This window comes from Bos javanicus, chromosome 13 (assembly GCF_032452875.1).
Source record: "Bos javanicus breed banteng chromosome 13, ARS-OSU_banteng_1.0, whole genome shotgun sequence".
In the NCBI taxonomy this organism is placed as follows: Eukaryota; Metazoa; Chordata; class Mammalia; order Artiodactyla; family Bovidae; genus Bos; species Bos javanicus.
Window position 1 is genome coordinate 35,404,080 of NC_083880.1, and position 8,870 is coordinate 35,412,949.

An 8,870-nucleotide genomic window follows, 5' to 3' on the forward strand; every position below is an offset into this window, starting at 1 on the left:
AAAAAGAAGGGACATCACGTTATCTGAATAGTTGTAGAAACTCTTATGTGTGTTATGGCACTGCTGTGAAACTTAATAGAACTTTTGGTTCAAAGCTTCAATTGTGGATCCATCACATTGAATCTAAAATAACCCAGTAACTCAAGAAGGGTGATAGTTGCTTCCTTCCTCTTCTGCACTCACTGATGGTAATTAAGAAGTAAGCTGGGAAAGCTAAAAAAAGGTACAATGAAAAAGAGGAAGTGTGTGAAAACGGCTGATGTGAGATTTCAGTCCATTTTCAGTTTGTGTGTGTGTGCTGTCCATACACCACTATGGGCTCTCACACTAGGACTCCCAGCTCCTTTCAGAAACACAGGAGAACCTGTCCACTCTTTGGACTCTTTGCGACCCCATGGACTATAGCCCATCAAGTTCCTTTGTCCACTGAATTTTCCAGGCAAGAATACTGGAGTGGGTTGTCATTTCCTTCTCCAGGGGATCTTCCCAACCCAGGAATCAAACCCTTGTCTCTTCTGTCTCCTGCATTGGCAGGTGGATTCTTTACCAACTGTGCCAGCTGGGAAGCCCCTTGTGTGCATGCTAAGTCACTTCAGTCGTGTCCAACTCTTTGCCACCCTATGGAATGTAGCCCTCCAGGCTCCTCTGTCCATGGGATTCTCCAGGCAAGAATACTGGAATGGGTTGCTAGGCCCTGCTCTAGGGGATCGTCCTGACCCAGGGGTTAAGCCTGGGTCTCTTACCTCTCTTGGACTGGCAGGCAGGTTCTTTACCACTAGCGCCAGCTGGGAAGCCTGGCAAGCCCCGTAGTTCCTACCAAGTATGTAGGCTAGTTAAGGGCTTGGATTGGAAGCATGAAACGTGAGTAGAGTTGGAACAAAAAGAACTTAGGGTGAATTTACGTAGAAGAGGCTATTGAGTTAGCATCTGCAAAGGGTTTCTGTTAATGCAGAGGAGAGACCAGGAGAAATGTGTTGACTGCAACATTATTTATAACTATGAAATATCAGGAACAGCAGGGAAAGGATTAAGTAAGTGATGGTACCTCTACTTGTGAATCTCCATTATCAAGAAAAGGTGTATTATGAAGAGTTAATAATTAGACAAAAGAGTTGATCCCTGCTTCATTACTGTAATTACAGCTGTCTTATGGGAAAATCTAATTAGACTCAAAAGGAAGTGTCTGGCTCTCTTGAGATAAAATACACATTCAATAACCTGGCTCATACCATCTGTTATTGCCTCTCTAGAATCAGCATTTACACTTCTCTTGTGCCCTTCTCCTCCTTGCTGCATACATGTTATTCCCTGTACCTAGAAGAGTCTTCCCAGGTAACCCCTGATAATTCTTTCTGTCTTAGCTGGGATCTCACTTCACGAGGTGGGGGGTGGGGAGAAGACCTTCCCTGACCACCCCCTCCAGGACAAGATTTTGTGCTATCTATACAGGATCATAACTGCCCTGTTACCTCTGACATTAGACCACACGTTCAAAGAGGGTGAGCAGCATTGTATCCCCAGGACTTGAAACAATCCTTCACACACAAAACACTCAATGAATATCTGGAAAGTCTTCATATTAAGTGAAAATGGGAGGATCCATAATTGTATGTATAATATAATTACAACTATTCCTTTAAAAAAAACTATCTTTCAAACAACAGAAATGATACATTGTACAACAAAAAGTTGTTTCAATTGCCAATTTTCTATTGCCGCCATGTATTATTTTCACACCCCCCCCCAAAGGATACTCTTGTTATTTCAAAAACAAAAGAGAAAAGAGGAAACTCTCTGAATTCTATGGTGCTGTTGAGAATGGTGTTTCAAGCATAGTACCTATATCTATGATTTGAGTTAAAAAAAAAAAAAAAAGGCTGTGGTAATCTCTGGGTGGAGGGAAGTTGCATTTATATAAACGACTCATATGTAGGCCACAGTGGAGATGGGCCCAGAGTGAGAGGGGAAATGAAACAGAGGGCTGGTGGCATCTGCTGGGAGGCAGGCAGGAGACTGCTCCTTGGAAGACAGAGGACAAGGCTTGCAAGACAAGTTTTGCACAGGAACAGGGGTGGATCAGTGGATCCGGAGGAAATTGAAGGGATGCTGAAGAAGTAGCTGGGGAAAACATGAGGAGAATGAAGGACAAGCAGGAGCAGATAATCTCCAGGCAGGCAAGGATGGGCTCTCATGATTTAGATCCATGAAGGGAAAGAGGGAGAGGGAAACCCAGAGGGAAAAGTGGTCAAGTGGAGATGATGGAGGTGGTCATGGTGGGGGTGTGTGGATCTGTGGATCTAGGGCACATGGACAAACAAGGTCCTCAGAAAAGATCCCAAGAGAAAGTCAAAGAAGGAGACTCAACTTGACCAAAGGCATCATCATAATTTATCTGAAAAGAAGTTCAAGGTACACAAAAGAAAGGTGTCAAAGGTGAAGGAAACTTGGGAGTTCAACTCAGATGAATCAATCTCCCATGTGATGAAACTCAGCTGAAAGTCAGCAGGCATGTGACTACCCCAGCGCGGGACCCGGAGGGAGGAACTGGGGAGAGGGACGCGGGGGTGGAGATGAGAAGCTGTTTGTTGTACTAGAACCACTGGGTGGAGGTGAGCATCCCTAACAATTTCTGACTTGTTGGGCGGCAGCTGGGGCAGTTATGTAATGACCACTCCCAAGGACCTTCCTAAAATAACATAACCTCAGCAGCAGCTGATAATCACAAAGAAAACAACAGCACAAAAGGAAATCAGGGCGAGTTTTACTGACAGAGTGTTCCACCTTCAGCAAGAGAAAGCATGTCCCCCAGGGCTCAGGAGAAGAAACATGGAAGATGGTGGATGGGCCCTGCGGGGTCCAGGAGACTCGGGTCGAGGACTCTGTGGGACTGCCCGCCAGCCACTCCGATCTCCTGGAAACAGCCCCTGCCCTTCTCGATCCGGCTCTGGCTGATCCTCTTTAGGGCTGGAGAGTCAGATCCAAGCTGGTTCCTGTCTGAGTTTTGGGACTGGAGACCCAAAGCCATGCAGTTAATCATCTTAGTGTCAAAAGCACTGAGGTGTGTCAGATGTTCACCAAGCATATCAGTTAAGTAAAATGAATACTTCCTCACCCAGGCCTCAACAAAAACGGACAGAAGAATCTGAGAATGCACCAGAAACCACCTGTGTACGTACACTACCAGTGAACCTGTTCTCTGTCTCAAGAACCAAGCTGTTGCAAGATCTCGCCCTGTGTCTGAGCAGTGATGTCATCACTACTCCAGGCAGGATACCTGCTGTGCCCACTCCCTGTCCCTGGCCGAGTGTGACCTCCAGGGCTTCTAGTGGTCAAGCCCCAAGTTCACACCTTGGAGCTGATGGAAATATGGCTTTGGCTGCACACACACACACCACTAAAGTGTAAAACCTAGGAGCACAGAAATCACATTTCCTGGCATGGGGTGATGCTGGTCGTCAAGCAGAGAGACTCAAACTGATGACCTAAGTAGGACAAGAGATGCAGACAGTCTGGGGGGCCACTCAGATCTCTTGTTTCAGTTTATTCTCAGGCTCAGCTGCATCTCATCATCAAAATTTCTCTTAGATTCTTGAGTCTATGAATTCCCCTTTGGAACTAAACTAGCTTGAGTTGGAGTTCTGTCTCTTACCAGCCCAACAACACACAGAGGCTAGTGAAATCAGCTTGGGCACTCACCGAAAAGCATCTAGCTGCCAAGGAAGAGGAGCACAAACCTAACAACAGAAGCAGGCTAGTAAGGGTCTGGTGGGAGGTGAGGACCCAGAGGTTCTTGCCTTTTTAAAAATGATTTTTCTTTTATTTTTAATTGTAGGATAATTGCTTTATAATGTCTGTTAGTTTCTGCTGTACAACATGAATCAGCTATATGTATACATAAATCCCTTCCCTCTTGACCCTCCCTCCTACTCCTCTACCCCACCCCTCTAGGTCATCACAGAACACCAAGCTGAGCTCCCTGTGTTATACAACTTCCCACTAGCTATCCATTTCACACGTGCTAGTGTACATGTTTCAATGCCACTGTCTCAGTTCATCCCACCCTCTCCTTCCCCAGCTGTGTCCACAAGTCTGCTGTCTGCATCTGAGTCTCTCTTCCTAACCTGCAAGAAGTTCTTGACGTTGGAATTATCCCAGTGAATGCTGCTGTAGGTAACTAGATCAAGCTAGAAAGCTGGGACAGGGTGAATAAAGGAGGTACCTAAAAGAGCTGGGAAGCAGGTGGGGGCACCAGCAAGATGCAGATGCTGCTGTTACCCGTGACCACGACCATGAACAGGAGAGCAGTTTTAACCACCAAATTAGGGAGCTCATCATTTAGAGGAGGAATTTGGCTGATGTTGGGGATGGTCAGACACATGCAATGCACGTAACTCAAGCACTATATTCAAGGTATAGTGCTGCCAATCTGCAAGATTAGGACATAAATGCAACTCGTAAAAGAAAACTATATAAAATGTCAGCCATAGAGCAAATCATATGTCTGCACACAATGGGGTGACCATAGAACCCCACCAGCAACTGTCCCGGTATACTATTGTTTGGGCATAATTGTTCACAGCTCCCTCCTTCATTCAAAAAGTATCTGTTTGAAGGATAAATTCTATGGTCACCCCAGTGAATGGCTAACTCGATCCTGTGTCACCATGGAAGGGAGGGTTGGATTTCAGCGTCCTAACATGGAAGGGCAATGGCAACTTTTGCCCTGAAAGCTACAGGGAAGCCACAGAGAGCAGTGAGAGGAGGAGGAGGAGGGAAGTGGCCATTTGGGGAAGAAAGAAAAAAGCAAAACTGCTGGCCAGTGTCGGTAGGAAAAAAGAGGAAGATATAAGAAACAAATCAAATGATTTGGAAATAAGAAAATCAGCATCCAAAAGAAAATTGCCGAGGACAGAATGGGTGGAGCTGCCGGTGAGGTCTGGTGAGCTCCAAACACAGGACACGTGGTCCCAGGCACAGTGGGATGACTTTGGGGAACACTCGAGTGTCACAGATGGAGATGAGTGAGTCACAGAGGTAGAACCAGACCAGGCAGAATCTGGGGCTGGGTGAGCTTGCCGCAGGCACTCAGGTCAGTGTGTATCACTGCCAGGGACCAGAGCTGTGCAGTGATGATGAATAGTGAGTTCAGGACTAAGGTCTGGTCAAGGGAGAAAGCACCAGGTAGCCCTCTGAGGGGTCTGTTGTTCTGAAGTTGTGCTTTTTACCCTGAGAAATTCAAGGCTTCTGGTCAACCCTAACTCTGGGACAGACACCGAATCCTAAAGATATGAACACCTTAGATTGACTCCTTAGCTCAGCAGGACAAGGAAGATGAGATCCAAGGAGGTGAAGTGGCTTGTGGTGTCCCTGCACAGCCAGACAATGGCAGACCTGCAGCTAGGACCATGGTAGCCTGATGTTCATGGTGATGCATGTGTGGATCATAAAGAACACACTGGTCCTTGAGATTTTTCCAAGAAACCCTTCCGTTAGGAAATCAACCTTGAGTCCTAAAACAGTAAAGGGCCTCAGAAACCTTGAAATAAAAATCAGTTAAGTTCAGGACCTTCTGAACTTATTTGATTATTCTGTCTTTTTTTTTTTTTTTTGGCCCTGCCCCCCCACGTGGAACATGGAATTTCATTTAGAGAGGCACATCTAACAACACACATTGGAAATGCAATCCATGTGGTCCTCGGCTGCTTAGAACACACCCAATTTTCCTGGGGTGGAGGTGCTGCCTTGTCTCCTTGGAGCCTTTGTGATTCAGGTCTGAACATACAGTCATGCTCTTCTGGTCAGTAAACATCTCAACCCTCTGGACTTTCTTTAATTTCCACCTCTTATGAAACTATAAGCTGGATCTAGCCAACAGGTATGAGACCCCTTGATACCCATGGCTGTCATTTCCTCCCTAAGATCGATGTTTTATGAACTTTACTTGGTATTTCCCATCATTCCAGACATGAAACCTACACTTCTAAGGAATGTAACCACATGCAGAAAAATTAATACACTGGAGATACTGCAACTCTAGGAAAGGAAGGAAGGAAACATTTATTTATTGAACATCTAATAAGTGATATGTGCCATGTGAGATGCTTTACATTGTTTTGCTCACTTGGTGTCTTTCCTTTGCCACAGTGTTTTCCAATCTAGACCGTCTTGGAAAGATGGTTTAATAATTCATGAAAACATACCCACAGGCTCAGAATTTTCCTTGCAGTGGGAGTGAAGTGCATGTCAAAAGGATGGGGTTGGACCCAGAAAATCTTTGATGTAGGAAAAGGTTTTGTGCAGTTGAGATACCATCTCCCCTTCCTACCTGGTCTCCATCCTCGCTGGCTTGTCCTGCTTCTTGGTTCCACTTAGTAGACTTATGCATAGAAAAGTACCAGGGAGTGAGTGTGGCATATTTATAATTTGAATAAAAACTAGAGGGAGGGACTTCCCTGATGGTCCAGGGGCTAAGACTCTGCACTCCAAATGCAGGGGGTCCAGGTTCCATCCCTGGTCAGGGAACTCGATCCCACGTGCTGCGGCTAAGAGTTCGCATGCCACCATTAAGATTCGGTACAGCCAAATGAACAAAAAACTAGAAAGAGGGCAGTGCTTGAGGAAAGGGAGTGAATGATGGATGGTGACATTTCTGGCCTTGTGGGGAAGGCTGTTCTGCAGAAGAACACAGGAACAGTAATCCCTCCCAAGCCCCTCAGAGCACACTCTGTGGGCAGCTGTGTGCTCAGTCATCTGTAAGGTGGAAGCAGTGTGAAGATGCTGGTGTGGTGTTTTTGCATCTCACACCTTTACTGGCTCTAGCACAGGCTGGTTTAAAGCAGCTTTCAGGTGCCTGCAGGACATCTGCACACCCAAAAGCCCTTGTTGGAGACTGGTCCCTGGATGGCTCACGCCACTGTCCCATGGTTTCCTTTTTCTTCATCTTCCTCACTGGTCTATGTTCTCAGATTTCCCCAAAGTATAGAATGTAAAACTTGGGTGTAGCTGGAGAATAGTTTTTCTTGATTTTGCTCTGCTCTTTTCAGTTGCTTCAGCCGTGTCTGACTCTTTGCAACCCCATGGACTATAGCCACCCAGGCTCCTCTGTCCATGGATTTCTCCAGGCAAGAATGCTGAGTGGGTTGCCATTTCTTTCCCCAGGGGAATCTTCCCAACCCAGGGACTGAACCTGCATCTCCTGCATTTCCTGCACTGCAGGCAGATTCTTTCTGTGCTGGGCTACCAGGGAAGCCTGGGGATTAAAGAAAGTGTATGAAAAGGTCCCTCCCTGGAACAGTTGAATTGTGAGTAGCCCTGCTGGGTCAGGAAATGCAAGCAGATGGATGCACTATTGCTCTGGAAATCTGATTTGCCTGCATTAAGAGAAGAAAAAACTTGAAAGTTTATATATGGATGAGATTTGGGATTTGCACCAAGCTCTGTTCACAGTTTTCCTGCTTGAAAAGCTAGATTCCTGCTTGAAAAGTTGAAATTTCATTTCAAAAGGAGAGAGAGAGAAAGGGGGAGAGAGATCGAATCTTCCTGGCTATGCGATGCGAACCATCTGCTCAGTCAAGGTCAGGACTGGTCCCAGTGGAGGCCCCCAGGGCATTTTTGGAAGGGGTATTGGGGAATCACTCTAGCGTGCAGCTCTGTTCACATGGCCTGAGAGAGAAATTTCCCCAGACCGGTGCTGACCACTGTTTACTTCTCAGAGGGACTCTGGGCACCTTGCCCTCACCACTTCCTTCCCACGCTCTCCCTTGCTTTCTCTGCCAATCTATAAACACTACAGTATTAACACCTAAGTCTTCAGAGAAATGAATTCTCCTCATCTAAAAAAGTGTTATTCTAAACTATTGCCTATAGAACTGGCTGTGCATGAGTGCTAAGTCATTCAGTCATGTCCAACTCTTTTGCAACCCCATGGACCATAGCCCGCCAGTCTCTCCTGTCCATGGAATTCTCTAGGCAAGAATACTAGAGTGGGTTGCCATGCCATCCTCCAGGGGATCTTCCCGACCCAGGGATCAGACCCACATCTCTTAGGTCTCCTGCATTGGCAGGTGGATTCTTTACCACCTGCAACACCTGGGAAGCCCATAGAACTGGCTAGTTAGAACTTATCAGTTCAGTTCAGTTGCTTAGTTGTGTTCAACTCTGCGATCCCCTGGACGGCAGAAAGCCAGACTTACCTGTCCATCATCAACTCCCGGAGCCTGTTCAAACTCATGTCCATCAAGTTTGTGATGCCATCCAACCATCTCATCCTCTGCCTTCCCCTTCTCCTGCCCTCAATATTTCCCAGCATCAGGGTCTTTTCCAATGAATCAGTTCTTTGCATCAGGTGGCCAAAATATTGGAGTTTCAGCTTTAGCATCAGTCCTTCCAATGAATATGCAGGCCTGATTTCCTTTAGGACTGACTGGTTTGATCTCCTTAGAGTCCAATAGCTGTTCAGAACTAAATGGAAGAGTTTAGCATCATCTTATGTATTTTTTTTAGTTTCATGGCCACAAATGCCTGAACCACGAATTGAAAATATGCTATAAGGTGAAAGGATCGATGATCATAGCAGAGAGAGGTCTGGGGAAGATTTACCAGGATTCTGTTAATTCAGAGCTCGAGAGGTAATCTTCCAAGAAAGTAAGATGATGGTCCAAAAACCCCACAGCTGCTGAGGGCCAAAACCAGAAGAGCCTAGGTGTTTCTGACAGCTGGCTCCATCCTGTTTCTAGAACAACATGGTTCAAAAGACACTGAAGGAAAGTCTGATATATCATAGTTTAGAATGGGAGGCTGAGGATGGATGCATTCAAATTATAGATATTTTTGAAAGAAAGATATAAAAAGTTTAATGTGATAGTAATAGG

At 45.9% G+C, this 8,870-nt stretch overlaps 1 non-coding gene across 1 annotated transcript; it reads left to right on the forward strand.

The window, feature by feature from the left end:
- Positions 1-6,449: 6,449 nt before the first annotated feature.
- On the forward strand, positions 6,450-6,522 carry TRNAW-CCA (transfer RNA tryptophan (anticodon CCA)). The gene has a single exon. It is a non-coding gene; the product is annotated as a tRNA-Trp (tRNA).
- Positions 6,523-8,870: the final 2,348 nt, after the last annotated feature.